The sequence below is a fragment of the Gracilinanus agilis genome, chromosome 3, assembly GCF_016433145.1.
Source record: "Gracilinanus agilis isolate LMUSP501 chromosome 3, AgileGrace, whole genome shotgun sequence".
Lineage (NCBI taxonomy): Eukaryota > Metazoa > Chordata > Mammalia > Didelphimorphia > Didelphidae > Gracilinanus > Gracilinanus agilis.
This window is the reverse complement of record NC_058132.1, coordinates 115,192,509-115,208,401: the sequence shown is the minus strand read 5'-3', so window position 1 is coordinate 115,208,401 and position 15,893 is coordinate 115,192,509. Positions and strand designations below refer to the sequence as shown.

Here is a 15,893-nt window from a genome sequence, read left to right as displayed (position 1 = left end):
ACAGGAAGACTTTAGCATAAGGTTATTATTTTCTTCCATTAATTTACCCTTGTTAGATATGGCCCTTCATTCTAGCCTGTTGGTAACAATACATTTTTTGTCATCCTATGACTTCATTGTTCCTTCTTTTTCTGTGTCATCCACAAATTTACTAGGTTTGCCATCAATGTCTTTTTCAAAGCCACTGACAAAACTGTTGATAGAAGAACATCAGCAGAGCCCCACAGTACACCATTAGAAGCTTCCCCTCCGAAAGGCTGGAGTACAAACTAGGTCACTTCTACATACAAAGTCCAGTTGACAGATTGTAGAATCAAGAGGGATAAGTGCTGAATTATGTTGTCTTGGCTCATACCAGAGATGCTAAATTTCTGAATGAAAGTCTGTTTAGCTCTTAGTTTTCTTATTTGCAAAAATAAGGATCATACGCCCAATAGTGATGTTCAAGTTTAGATATTAACAAAGAGTCTTTGAAACTTATTGAAGAGGGCTAGAAGGATATAATAAGTTAAAGTCTTTGAGTTGTTGGAACTGCTTCAAAGAACTTCTTGAGGTGAGATGGAAAAAACTATAGGAATCATCAAAATATTAATTCTGTTGAATAGTGTCTGCTATAACTTTACACCAAAGGCCTTTAAAAAGAAAAAAAACTGTATTATAGAATTGGGAAAGAATAGCAAGTTTAAAAAAATCCAACACTGTGAAGCCTATTTTTACAGAAATTCAAAAGCATGTCTATAGTTATGGTCTTGGAAAGCAATAGCTATAGTACTTAGTCCAGGCAATGATCAAAGAAAAATGTCTCTCTGGAGGATGCTGCTGTCTCTTGATAAAACACCCAAATAATTCTGAAAGATGTTCCTTCTTTTTTCATTTGGATGGTTTAACACCTTTAGGTTCAATCAGGTTTATTTGAGAATTTGCACTTAAATGAGATTGTGGACCCAGGTGTAAGGGAATCCTATTATCTTAGTGCTTGCCTCAGCCAAGTGAAAGATTCTGCAGCATCCTTCTTATCTTCCTTTTGCCCTTGATCAGCACTTTGGAGCCTAGGGCCACCCACACCCAGACTTCACTCTAAAACAGGGCATAGGATAAACCTCTTAGCTGGGTAATTCAATTACCCTGACTGCTTGTGTCACACTTCCTAATTCTTAGACATTCTGACCACTTGGTCTTGCTTAGTTCCCTAGATTTAAGGTATTTGAGGCAACATTAACTGGCCTCTCTGAATGTGACTTTATTGTTTCCTAGATTAATGATATATACATATATTGCACCATGAGATATAGAGCTAAAGGAAAACTTGGAAAACATCTGATACATCCCATTAATTTTCCAGTTATAGAAACAGAACCAAACAGATTATTTTCCCAAGACCACATGAGTAGTAGTTTGTTAATATGGAATTGAAACTGAAGTCCTCTAACTCCAAATCTCTTTCTATAATGATTGACTAATCTCTTCCCTAGTCAGTGACAGCATCATTATCAATGATACCAAATACCAAAAAAAATAGGTCATAAATGACCTCCTCATTTTTTTTGACATAGAACTTTACTTTTGCCTCTCTCATGGGCTTATGATGTTCTTTTGTGTAATATACTTATCAGCATTTGTTTACCTTCCAGATTGTAAACTCCAGAAGGCCAAGTCCTACAATATAGAAAATTTATGTATCTCCTTTAAACTGAGGGCTTTGCACATAGGTCATGATGCATACAGTGTTAAACCTAGAATTAAGAAGACTTCTTGGGAGCAGCTCGGTGGCTCAGTAGATTGAGAGCCAGGCCCAGAGATGGGAGGTCCTGGGTTCAAATTTGGCCTCAGACACTTCCTACCTGTGTGATCCTGAGCAAGTCACTTAACCCCCATTGCCTAGCCCTTACCACTCTTCTGCTTTAGATTCAATACACAGTATTGATTCTAAGATGGGAGGAAGGGTTTAAAAATAGAAAAAGAAGACTTCTATTCAAATCCTGCTGTAGCTACTTATTAGCTTTATGCCCTTTGGGAAATTGCTTGAACTTTCTTGGCCTCAGTTTTATTGTCTCTAAAGTGGGATCATAAATAAAACTTAGTTCCCAAGGTTATTGTCAGACTTGAGTGATACATACGTGTATAGTTTTATAACGAATGCTAGCTATTATTATTATACACTTTTTGTGAAATGTTTCTATGACCTGGTAAATTTAAGGCTTGTGTGCCTTACCTATGTTTACATGCCAACCAAGTCATTCCAGCACAACTTAAAGAATTAGAAGCTGAAAGGGCCAAGCCATTAGAAATGAACTCATTTTAAATACCCAGATACAGTCTCATCTCCTCTAACTAACTCAGAAACATGAATATATATATATATATATATGTGTGTGTGTGTGTGCGTGTGTGTGTTGTACAGATGTATGCACACATTTATACACAGATACTATATGTGTGTGTGAATGTATAATATAATCAAAATACAGGAAACTAGATGGTGTAGTGGATAGCATGCTGGGCCTGAAGGCAGGAAGACTTAAAAATGACCTCAGGTACCTACTAGCTATGTGAGCTTGAGCAAGTCACTTAACCCTTTTAACTGGCCTTCCTCATCTGTAAAATGAGCTGGAGAAAGAAATGGCAAATCTCTCCATTTTCAAAGAAAACTCTAAGTGGAGTTGGGAAGAGTCAGGCATGACTGAAATGATTGAATAAAAAATATGAACATATAACAATAACAACCACAGCAATGAAAAAAGCATTATTAGTGCACTATAAAATCTGCAAAGACATATATACATATATAGAGATACATACATATGTGTTGGTGTGTATGCACATGTATGTATGTGTATGTACAGGTATATGTATATATGCATATAGATAAAATATATATTTATTGCTAAGTACTTCATATTTGTGTGAATAGGTGTATTTTCTTTTGTTCTTCACAACAACCCTGAGAGGCAAGTGTTAGTATTTTCCCAGTGTTTCAGAGGGGGAAACTGAGGATGAGTGATATTAACTGACTTGTTAAGAGTTACAGAGTAAGCAAGTTTCAGAATTTGAAAAGGATCAGGATCTGAATCTGAGTCTTCCTTACTCCAGCGCCAGCAAGTATAGAGAAGCTAAATGACTCCTTCATAATCATATAATCGTTAATCATTCTGGACTCAAGGTCCAATACTCATCTGCTGCCTTTTTGTAGATTGGCACTATGGAATAACTGGCAGAAAACATCTATCAAACAATTAACATTTATTAAGCATCTACTACATATCTGACACTATACTAAGCACTGGGGCACCATGTGCCAGTTTTTCTCCTGTAATGCTTTCTCCAGAGACAATATTCTCTTATGGTCAAAGGGTTAGAGCTAGAATGGTCCTGAAAGGTCAGTTTTAAAAATGAGGAAACAGAGATCCAGAGAGATTTCTTTTTTTTCCCTTTGTTTCTTCACTACTTACCAAATGGCAATAACTAATTGTTGACTAATGCCAATGGTCATCCAAAAGTAGCACAGTTGGTATTTGAACCCATTTTCTGGCTCTTTTGACAGGCATCCTTCCTCATTCATCTGTATGTGTAACACAGTGAACCCAGATAACTGAGTCTGAGCTACCCTGGACATATTTACGTGTTTCTGGTTCCTAGATATGAGTCACTTTCCTCTCTCCTGAGTAGTAGTTCTGCATTGCTTAAGCTCTTCTTCACTGGGGTTGGATCCCAAAGAAATACTTTTCCTCAATCATAATGAAGCAATGTGTGAGCTTACAGGAACCTCCATAGTTGCTCACCTACCTTCCCCCCCAAGGCACACATCATCCCACCCTAATCTTGACCCTCACTCCCAGGAATAAGGCAAGGTCATTGTACCACAAGGAGTTTTGCACGTGATTAATTGGAACCATGAAAGAGTAGTGCAGGGACACTTGCTCTCATCAGCATGCTGCTAATGTGGCATTTTCAGATATGTTCAGCACAGCAATTGTGTCAATTAATTTATCAGAAACTTGTTTAACCTTTTCTGAGTGTTTTGCATACTAAGTAGTTTGACTTTGAAATGAGTGCCAAGAAGCAGGGCTGTGACCTCCTCTTGTTGAATCCTCAAGATGAGAGGGAGTCAAATTGAGTCTCCTGTGTGGGTATAGACCTGCCTAACCCATGCTCAGGTTTGCAGCAGAATCTTTGGTGGGAAGCTATAGGCTGCTTACTTAAATTAGAAGATTCATTTTGTAACCCATCAACAAATACCTCCTCTGCAGCAGGACAGGTGTTGCCATGTACATACCTTTAGAGGCACAGAATAATTTTCCTAGGTCATAGAATCAAAAAGTCACAGATTTTGAGCTTTGGGGCAGAGGTGGGAGCGGTAAAGCTAAGATTTCTCTATCAAGTATCCCATTTCCATGATAGCTTTCACTTTAAATGGGAACGTGTGGGGGCTGAGCTCTAGCATATGAACATTGGACTTCAGAGTTAAAAGAGGTTTAGAGATTGGCACATTCCACCTCCTCATTTTACGAATGAAGAACCTGATGCCAAGAGAGTTTAAGTGTCAAGAATAAGGTAATACAACTGTTGATAGTATAGTCAGCATGAGAGCCTATATTCTGCTTCTACCAGGCCATTCTGTTTCTAATGTTTATTATGGCTTTGTCTTAACTCAACAAACATATCTCATGATACCTAGCATGAGTATACCATACCATATTTTCTTTGGAAATAACTTAACTTTTGCTCTGCCATAAAGTGGAGTCTCTTAAAATAAGAAATGGATACCTTAAGTATGACAAGAGATAAAAAGTGATAACATGAAGATAAAGGGGTTCTTCTGTATATAATTTCTTTAGGGAATAGTCAAAATTTAGTTGCAAAAGGAGAAAGTAGTGTAAATATAATGAGTAATAGTCTAGGAATCAGGAAAGTTGAATTGAAACATTCATTCTAATTAATGTTATATGACCTGAACCAAGTCAACAAAACATTTATTAAATGAGGCAAGAAATATTTATTAAACTTTCATTATATGTTACATACAGTAGGACTTTGTTTAACTAGAACTCAACACATACAATTTCAATATACATGATTAGCAATTTAAAAAAAAATAAAGTCAGAGAAAATACAGAGAATATTTTTAATTACATGCTAAATCTGTACCATTTTCCCAAGGAGCACAAAGTCAACAATTCACCCAATAACACTCATTCTTCCTCTGAGAAGCATTAGTATGAGCCTTTTATTGTTATTGTACCCAACCATTAACTCCTGCATCAGTCTTTGTCCAGAATTCTTGGTTGTAACAAGTGGTGTTGGCATCAGAGGTTCTCTTTGTTTCATAAATGCTATTTAATTATTAATAAAAATGACCTCAAAGTATAGGTGCTCTGAGAAGCCTAAGAAAAGTCATGAAATGCATAGGTATGTTCATATAAAAATGTGAAGTTATGGGGATGGCTATTATGTGTGATATTCAACTTACTAAAAGGGGCCTGGAATGTATTGGTCACATAAAATGAACTTTTATATTTTGTTAAACATTTTGGAAAAGGCAAATAAAAATAAAGATGCTATATGCCCTCCAGGAACTTGTAGCATAATTGGGGAAGATAACATACACAAAAAAGGGAGATTTAAAAAAAAAAAGCTTATGAGAAAATACATGATCGAAGAGGCATGGTGCTAAATTATAGGAAAAAAAGCATGGGAAAGGGAAGTCAAGAGGAAGGTTGACTGACCTGGGTGCCTCATCAAAATGGATGTGCTGGGAAGAATCCATTAATGAAAGAAGTTAGCCTGAAGAGCAGAAAATTGTTCCAGAATGAGAAAGTTGCAGGGACTGATGGATATTTCATCTTGAAGTCTGCTGATAGACATGATGAAGAAAAAAAAAGTCAGAATCACAGCAGGAAGAGAAGTTTAAACATATCTGTAAGGTGAAAGAGCTGTTGTAGATAGCTTCTGAAGTCCTTCATGTTTCTACCATTTCAGAAGTATAAATTAGACTCTTTTATGTCCATGAAAGTTTGAAGAATTAAGCTTATATTTTAAGTTCTTATTGATTTGATTATAGATTAGTTTAATCTTCCAAAATGCTCCCCTATATGAAACCCTAACAAGTATCCCTTTTTAACAAAGAATATTACATAAAAATAAACAGTTCCTCAAAATGGATCTACACATCAATTAAATCTGATGGAATATTTATGTAATATTCTATACTGCTAGTTCCACCATTTCTACAAAGAAAGGAGGATAACTTCATTATTATATTATATTAATAGAGCATATTAATATATATAAATCGATGTTCTCATATTAGTCATTATAATTAATGTTTGGATATGATTTTTAGTTCCTCACATTTACATTATTAAAATTAACACACATAGTTTCTTCTAGAGCAATTGCTATTTCATTTTGAATCACATCATATGTCTTTCCTTATTTCTCTATAGACTTCATATTCATCTTCTTAAAATACAGTCCATTATTTTATTATTCTTTTACTAAAATGCATTTAGCTTTCTCCCAGTCAATGATGATTTACTTTTTCTCCAGGTTTTTTTGCCACAATAAAAAGTTTAATTATAAATATTTTGGTGGTTGTGAATCCTTTCTATATCTGCATTCCTTTTTTTAAGCATCTCCTAATTCAGTTGTTGAAGATAGTGATAAAGAGGAGACATTAATCTTTTCAGGTTTTCATATCATATACCTCCACTAAAATTCTACTTCAATATATCATTTTGACATAATGTTCACCATGAGAATTCCAATGTCATGCCATTGAAGACCCTGTCCTGAGTTCCATAATGTGCAGAGGCTTCAAGTAGAGGTCTTGAGATGAGCCAAATTTAATCTTTCATTTGAAGACCAGGTTAACTATGATTAAATAGCATTAACTTGAGATTGAAAAGAAAATATTATATTTTTAGAACATGGAAATCCATGAAGATCATCTACTAAAGTACAGAAAAAAAATGACAGTTACACAAAGTTAAACAATATATTAACTATGTTGGTGTTCAGTTGTTTCAGTCATATCAGATTCTTCTTTAGCCCTTTTGGAGTTTTCTTGACAAATATATTGGAGTGCATTTCTTTCTCCAGCTCATTTTATATATGGGAAACTGAGGCACACAGGGTTAAGTGACTTGCCCAGAGTCACGCAGCTATTAAGTGTCTAAGGCTGTATTTGAACTCTGGTCTGGCCTGGTGGAACCAGAATACAGGTTCTCATCAACTTGTTACATCATCTTATTCTTGACACTTAAACTTTCTTTTTTTCTGATAACTTGCTGACCTCTACATTGAGCTAAGGAGTAATAACATCTTCAAAATCATAAATCTGGTAAGTATTTGAAGCATGAGATACTGCTATGTCTAAATGGCAAGATAGGCAGTCACCTCCACAGTCTGATTTGAGAAGCAAAAGAAATGTTTTTAATGATCCCTCAAAATTATGTGTCATAAAGGACTTTAAAGGTCATCTCCTCCAACCTGTTACCAAATAGTAGTACTTTTGCTACAGCCAGCCCTGACAGGTGATCATGCAGCCTCTTCCCTCTTTCTATCATCCCTCCCTGAATATTTTAAAAAATAGACAATTTCTAATGCCATTAGAAAGTCAATTTGTCCTTTTGTCAGATAGATTTAAAATTCTACTAGTCAGAAATTTATTTTTTATAAAAGTAAAAAGGCCCTTCTATGTACTTTCCCTCATACTGCCTAAAATTCTGTCATGAGAGTTTTTAGCTTCTGGTAAAATGTTTGCATCTTTAAAAGTCTTTTGTTAAAATTCAACTCTTCTCTGGGCAGGGAAGCAATTAATTTTCAGTCATTCATACTTTAGCCAGGATTGGCTTATAAGCGCTTTCTTGTGAGTGCTCACACTGAAAGTAGCTGGAGAAGGATACTGAAAGAGAAGGGGATGGCAAAGACAGTCATTGCCTGGCTGTGGATATTGGAAAGAGAGAGAAGAGAGGAAGCCAAAGGCAATCTTCATCTATATAATCTATGTTGGGCTGGCATAGACTGCAACAATCGATATATTGTCGTCAAAAATGATAGAGACAAAGTGGTCCATGGGCAAGAACAGTAACCTTAGGGTCAGGTTACCTGGGTTCTACATTTGACTCTCCTGCTAACTAACTGTACAAACATTACTTATCTCTGAAAGGAAATTTTCTTTGTAAAATGTGGGGAGTATATTACATTGCCTCTAAGGTTTCTTCAGGATCCAAAATTCTGATTCTGTTCTAGTTCTCCTGAACATCTGAGAATATCTGAAGAGGAATAATCTAATCTTTATCTTATGTCTCAAAAGGGAATTTGAATCTTGCTCAGTGCCCAAAGTTATTTGAAACTAATAGCAAATACAATATTCAAATTATTTGCTATTATAATTTTTTTCAGAATTAGCTTTGAAAGAGGGCAGGTAGGTGGCTCAGTGGAAAGAGCTCTGGGCCTAGAATCAGTAAGACCCCTTTTTCTGAGTTCTAATGTGACCTCAGAAGCTTGTGTGCCCCTGGGCAAGTCACTTAATCTTATTTGCCTAATTTCCTTATCTGTAAAATGAGCTGGAAAGGGAAACTGCCAAACCACCTCAGTTTCTCTGCAAAGAAAACCCCAAAATGGGGTCATGACTGAAACAACTGAAAAGTAACAAAATGAAATGAAGAAGGAATGGCAAACCAGTCCTTTATCTTCACCAAGAAAAGCCCCAAATGGGGCAAAACTGAAACTGAACAAACTGAGATAATTCAATAATAACAAGTTTGAAAATGAGATTCTCACAGGTTCTTCCATACCAGTAGGTCTTCCTTATTCTTTATATAATGGATCAAAGCATAAATATCTCCTAAAGATGTGTGATCATATCAAACTTAGATTATCATTTCCCTGAACAATTGCTACAGGGCAGCATGGAAACTGATATATTTGTAATACCTTCTGTAACTATCCAACTCTCACACCCCTTTCTTCTGCGTTTTCATGCCCTTATTACCCCCTGCTTGATTGCTTTTGATAGCCTCCTAACTTTTCGTCCTGTACCCAGTCTGCCTTTCACATCGTTGACAGACCTTCTCAATGACCTCCCTTAAACTTTTAGTGGCTTCCAATTTTTATGCTTTAAAAATACAACCTTGATCAGGCATTTGAAGATGTTTTATTTATCTATATTATTTTAGTATTAGTTATTGGTCAATTAGCATTTATTAAGTATCTGCTCTGTGCCAGGCTCTGTGCTGACCACTAAGTATACAATTATTTAATGTAGAACATCATTTGGGAGGTAGTAGAAGACTATTCAAGGTTTTAGAGCTAATGGATGATAATTCTCGTTCTTTGCATAAAGAAAATTATTCTGAGATCTATATGAAAACTTTTCCAGTCTCTCTTAAATCTAGTTCCATTCCTCTGTTAATTCCTATTTATCCTGCATATATTTGTCTATTCTTCTCTCCCTCACTTGATGATGAGCTCCTTAAGGATAACCACTATTTTTTTTATTTCTTTTTACATTCCCAGCTGGTATCACAGTGCCTGCCACATAGTAGACATTTAATAAATGTTTATTGATTGATTAAAGAATGAGTTGCTATGAGAAGAGAATGAAGGTGGGAAAACTTCTCTCTTGTTCAGCCAGCCAGGCAGTGCTGAGAACCTATGCAAGAGATGAAAGGACAGGTATGGGAATTGTTTTACAGTTAGGTTTGTTAGAAATTGGAAAGTGGATATGGGAAGCAAGAGAGTGAGAAGAATCAATGGAAGCATCATTTCTAAAATGGGAAATGTACTATTGTTTTTCCCCTGTATTTGATTATTTTTGTTTTTAATTACATTCATGTAGAAAATTCCTGATGAGGAAACTCTACTAATATATTTACTCTGTAACATCAAGTCTTAGAGATCTTTGTGGATGGCGACTTTAAGGGATATTCATAGGGTCTGATAGCCACTGTGTGTCAAAGATGCATTTAATGCAGTTCTTCCTGAAATTTTTTTTCTGAATCAAAACCCAGCTGTCTATACCTTTCCCCACCAAATCTCTGAATATCAACAATAGTGATAATGAAAAAAGAAGAAAGAATAAGTTTTTCAAGGAAAACAATAAGTTTAACCTTGAATATTTTGAGTTTGTAGTACTTGTTAGGATATACAAGTGAAGATACTATGTGGATTATTGGTTACATAGACATGATTTAAAGTAGGTGAATGAATTAGATTGACAGTAAAGAGAGGATGAAGCAGAAAGGATAGCTAATAAATTAATGTTTGCTAATACAACATTAATGATCAAAAGAGAATAGTGAAGGCAAAAGACAAATTTATTATGTTTGAGAAAATGAAAGATAAGGAAGTGTAAAAGTGTTCATAGGTAGAAAGTAGAATTTCAATCAAAATACAAATATTTTGCTTTTAGGGGATGGGGACTCAACTTCTCCTGTATCTCCTAGTCATATTTATTATGATTCAGAAAACAGGGAACAGTAGCAAAATCTGTTGATTAACTTTGGCTTGATCATTTTGAAGGAGGAACACAATTTGGGACCATGCCAAGAGGGCAGCATAGTAGAGTTACTACTGAAGGACCATTCTTGCCATAAATCTTGCCAAGGGGACTTCATTTCCCCTTCTATTCCAGTAAAACTTCTTGATTAAAAATAGAGGAGAGATAGAGCCCATGTACTGCAGGAGAAACTGGCTCTGTCCAATAAAAATACAAAATAGTGATCAAACCCAAACTGAACTAAAGAGGGTTGGTAAGATGTAGTAAAGGATAATAAACAACTGATTCTCACCAAACATCCATCTACATTGTAATTGATTCTGACTTAGCTTACAAAACAGATTGTTGGCAAATATTTCTATCTCTATTATGTCTTTTAACTATCTTCTATTTAAATCTTTTTCATGCTTTATTGGCATGTATATATATATACACACATGCTAACACACGTATATGTCATACACATGTAAGCTTACGTAATTATCTGGTGTTTCTGTACATATATATATATGCACACATATATGCACAAATCTTGAGGTTATGAAGTACCATTATTTGAGAAGTAGTAGGAGGCCATTGAAAAGTTTGAAGGCAATGGGTGATCTGACAAGTTCCTATATATTCAAAATATTTAACATGTATGTGTGTATATGTATGTATAGACATACAGATACATGTTCAAGTTTTATTTCCTGAGATTTAAATCCAGTTAAACAAGAGCCCTTGATCTCAAAGAAATATAATTATCAGAAAATATATCACATGTCCTATTTTGCTCTAAAATCTGGTACTTTTATAGGAATGCATCTCCTAGGTGAGAGTTCAAGCTAGACCATGTTCTCCTAGATTTTTGAGTGTGTACATTTATCTGAAAAGAAATGTATATATACACACATATATGTATTTACTTAATTATATATTCTATGTTGAATTCCTATCTGTTGTAGTAGATAAAAAAAAACAGCCAAAAGGCCTTGTTTTTGAGTCTGCCTCTGACATATATTGTCTGTGTAACCACTGGCAAATCACTTAACCTCTCTGTGCTTGGATAACTCTTTAAGACTAGGTTGCGGAGTAAATTCCAACCTTCCTTGGTAGAAAGAGTTTCCTGACTAGAAGGGGTTGCCTAACCAGATGAAACTACAGGTCCAGGCTTTATCCTTACAAGTGTACTATTGTACATTTGTTGGGCAATAGTTTCAGAAAGGTCAGAGAGAGGACCATTGAAAAAAGAACATAATATTTGGCCATTAAAGAGAAATCAGCAATTTTGAAGAGAGCAATTTTATTTCCTGTTATGTGTATAGCAGGAGATAGAGATAAAACACATTAAATAACTTAGCCCTTGTACTCAAGAGGTCTATAATCTACAACACAATGTGGCAAACTTCTGTTATGCTATATGCAGGGCAGTCAAGGGCACTATACTACAGTGGATATGCAAAATTCAGATGAAACATGGGCCCTATATTCAAGGAGCTGACACTCTTCTTTGATGAGAGAGAATAATTCATAAAAATAAATAACCAATGTGAGGAACAATCTGGAATTATATCCACAGGGTTAGAAAACTCTCTATACCCTTTGACCCAGCAATATCTCTATTGGATTTGATAGAGCTGATAAATATTAACAGCTGCCTTTGTGGTGACAAGGAATTAGAAATTGAGAGAATGCCAGTCAATTAGAGAATGGCTAAATAAGTTGTGGTATGTGATTTTTATGAACTACTCTGCTGTAAAAATTGATGAGCAGGTTGGTGTTAGGGGGAAAAACATGGAAAATTTTGCAGGAAATAATGAAGAGTGAAATGAACAGAACCAAGAGAATGCTATATACAGTAACAGCAATATTTTTAGAGGAATAGATGTAAATCACTAAGCTATTCTGAGTTTTATGAATATTCAGATTAACTACAAAGGACCTGTGAAGTATGGTTTTATCTACCACCAGAGAAAGAACTGATATATGCAACTATGTATTATATGGTTTCACATATATATCTGAGTCAAATGTTGGCCTTTTCTAGCATGGAGTTGGGAGCAATTGATGGAGGGAGGAAAACTTCTTAAAATTCAAATATATTTTTTTAAATTAAGGTAATCAATGACACAAAGCAATGACTTTTAGGTGTCAATGATTAATAAAGATAAAATATATGAGGAATTACTGGGGATAACTGAGGAGGTGAAATTTGAGTTTAAGACAGAAACAGAGGATTAGGACCTTGAGTAACTAAGGGTAGGATCCTGGGTAAGGTCATAGGTAGGACCCTAGCTGAGCAGAGAAGAAATTTAGAAACAAAAATTGAGTGGCAAGGACTGTATAAATTAGTTGAAAATACCATGTCCAAAAATAATAGAGTGACTGGCCCAAGGACACACAGTGACTTTGCCATTGGCACCATTGAGATGTGTTCTTAGCTCCCAGTAATAGCATCCACTACTGACTTGAGTTTCAGAGAACTTGGCCGTCTTCTTCAAACAAAGGCATTATACTGATGTTATCAGGTTTCTATGAGGACACCTTGGCTCAGTTATTTGGACTTAATGAAAAGAAAATCACTGGGCAAAGCAGAGGTTGATGTTTTTAGGGTTCATTTGTTTACCCATCTGTTTAGATATTTGCCACCATGCTTTCTGTAATTAATACAAATAATTTATCTGTTATTCCTCAATTATTCCTGTCAATTTCCCTTCTTCCTCCTTGTTCATGATGTCTATCTTTTCTCTCCTCTCTACTTTCTTTCAAGCTAGCAAATTCTCAGAGCTCCACCCAAATTCTTTCAATTCCATTCAATTCTATTTAGTGGTATCATGGATTAAAAACTAGCCTTGTAGAGTGAAAGACCAAAGGTGTCACCTCTGACATGAACTGAGTATATGATATTAGGAAAGTGACTAAATCCCTCTTCAGCCTCAGAAAATTTTTTAAAATTATGAATTCTAGAATAGTTGCCAAATTGCATTAATAAATGGAAATTCCTTCCTGGGAATTCCCTATGCTGAAGAAATCACAGGACAGGACTATTAAGAGAAAACTATTCTTATTTGCTAACAAAATGACAACTTACTTAGTAAAATCCTAGGAAATTAAAAAAAGAAACCAGTTGGGATGCTAACTTCAGTGAAGTTACAGTTTTTGGTCTGAAATCAACAACATTTCTATTCAATAGCATATATAATAATAAGATTCAAGAGACAATAACATGATAGGAATTCTCCTTAAAATATCTCCACTACAAACAGAGACAACTAAAATAAGATTTTAAGATAAAAAGCTATTTCCAAATACAAAAGTAGTCAAATATTATGAACAAACAATTCTTAAAGGAAGAATGTCAAACTTTTAAAAACAACATGAAAGAATATTCCAATAAGAGAAAAACAAAATCAAAACCACCTTGATATTTCTTCTCACACTCAGAATATTGGAAAAGATGAACAAAAACAGAAATAGAAAATACTGGAGACATTCCGGAAAGCCAAGCACACTAATGCATTGATAGTATAGCTGTGAATTTGTCCAGCTATTCCTGAAATCAATTCAGAGTTAGAGAAATAAAAGGACTAAAATGTCCATATCTTTGACTCTGAAATTCTTCTGCTGGACATAAACACTCAACATGACATTGACAATAAAGAAAAGCCAATGTATACCAAAATATTTAAATCATTACTTTTCATGGAAATATGGAATTAGGAAAACAGTAAATGCCCTTTGATTAGATAATGGCTATATATAGTGTGATACAAGAATGTAATAGAATATTACTGGGATCAAAGAAAAATAAAGGTAATTAATAAGAAATATTTACATGGAGTGATTCAAAGTAAAGTAAACAGAGCCAGAATAATTATGTACATGATGACAGCAACTTAAATGGAAAGAGCACCAATCAAAAATGATCAAAATTATATGATGAGAAATTATAAAGGAGAATCTTGCCTGTAAAAAGATTTAAAAAGATCCTTGTAGAGTTTAGAATCTATGTATATACTTTTATAATATACCAATCATTTTTTCACAATTGTTTCTCCTCACTAAAAAACCGTCTTGAAACTAATAGCTCTCAATTCCATTAAAAATAACTATAGACAATATAAAATAATTAGGAGCCTATGCGCCAAGATAAACTCAGAGATTATATGAACACAATTATAAAACACCTTCAAACATAGTAACAAAATTCATATGGAATTAAGGGAACCAGTGAAAATAAGTGTTAAGGAAGGCAACCTAACAGTTTCAGATTTCAAAATATATTACAAAGCAGTAATCATCAAAACAATTTGATACTGGCTAAGAAATAAAGCTATAGATCAGTAGAATATATAGGTACACAATACACAGAAGTAAATGAGCAATTTAATAGTTAAGTGGTAGAGTGGATAGAGTGCCAGACCTAGAGTCAGGAAGATCTGAATTCAAATTTGGCCTCAAATTCTTACTGTGTGTCCCTAGCCATTTCACTTATACCTACTTGCCTTAGTTTCTTCATCTGTAAAATGATCTAGAGAATAAAATGGAAAACTACTCCAGCATTTTTGCCAAGAAAACTCCAAATGGTGTCTTGAAGAGTTGAACACAACTAACCGACAAAACAACATCATCACCAACAACTATTCTAGTTTTTGTCAAATCCAGAGATCCAAGTGTTGGGTGTAAGAGCTATTTGACAAATGTTTGCTGAAATATTGGAAAGCAGTTTTGACTAATATAGACCAACATCTCACATAATATTTCAAGACACAAAATGAATATATTATGTTTGCATAAAGGGTGATATCATAAGTAAATTTGGAGAGAATGGAAAAATGTATCTATCACATCTGTGGATAACAGAAAAATTCATAACTAAATAAGAGACAGGAATTATGGGAAACAAAACATAATTTTGAATACATTAAGTTAAAAGGCTTTTGTACAAACAAAACTAATGCTGGGGAGTGTAAAAATTGGGACACAAATATACTGCAGGTGGAGTCCACCCATTTTGGAGAACATTTTGGGACTACATCTAAAGGGCAATAAAATTTTGTATACCTTTGACCTAGCAATAATATATATATATATGTGTGTGTGTGTGTGTGTGTGTGTGTGTGTGTGTCTGTGTCTGTGTCTGTGTCTGTGTCTGTGTATACATATATATATATACATATATATATATATATAAATTGGGGAATGGCTGAAAAAGATGTGTTATATGATTATGATTAACTATCTATATGTATTATATGAAATAATAAGTAGGATGGTTTCAAAAAATGCTGGGAAATCTTAGATGAACTCATTCAAAGCAAAGTGAGCAAAACCAGAAAAATATTGTACATAGTAACATGTTACACATGTATATATTGAAATTGCTTGCCTTCTCATGAAGAGAGTTTGG

General features: G+C 34.5%; 1 protein-coding gene across 1 annotated transcript in view; it reads left to right on the top strand.

Moving 5' to 3' along the window:
• Nucleotides 1-15,893, top strand: part of GRM5 (glutamate metabotropic receptor 5) — a 620,904-nt gene that overhangs the window by 70,025 nt on the left and 534,986 nt on the right. The window lies entirely within an intron of this gene.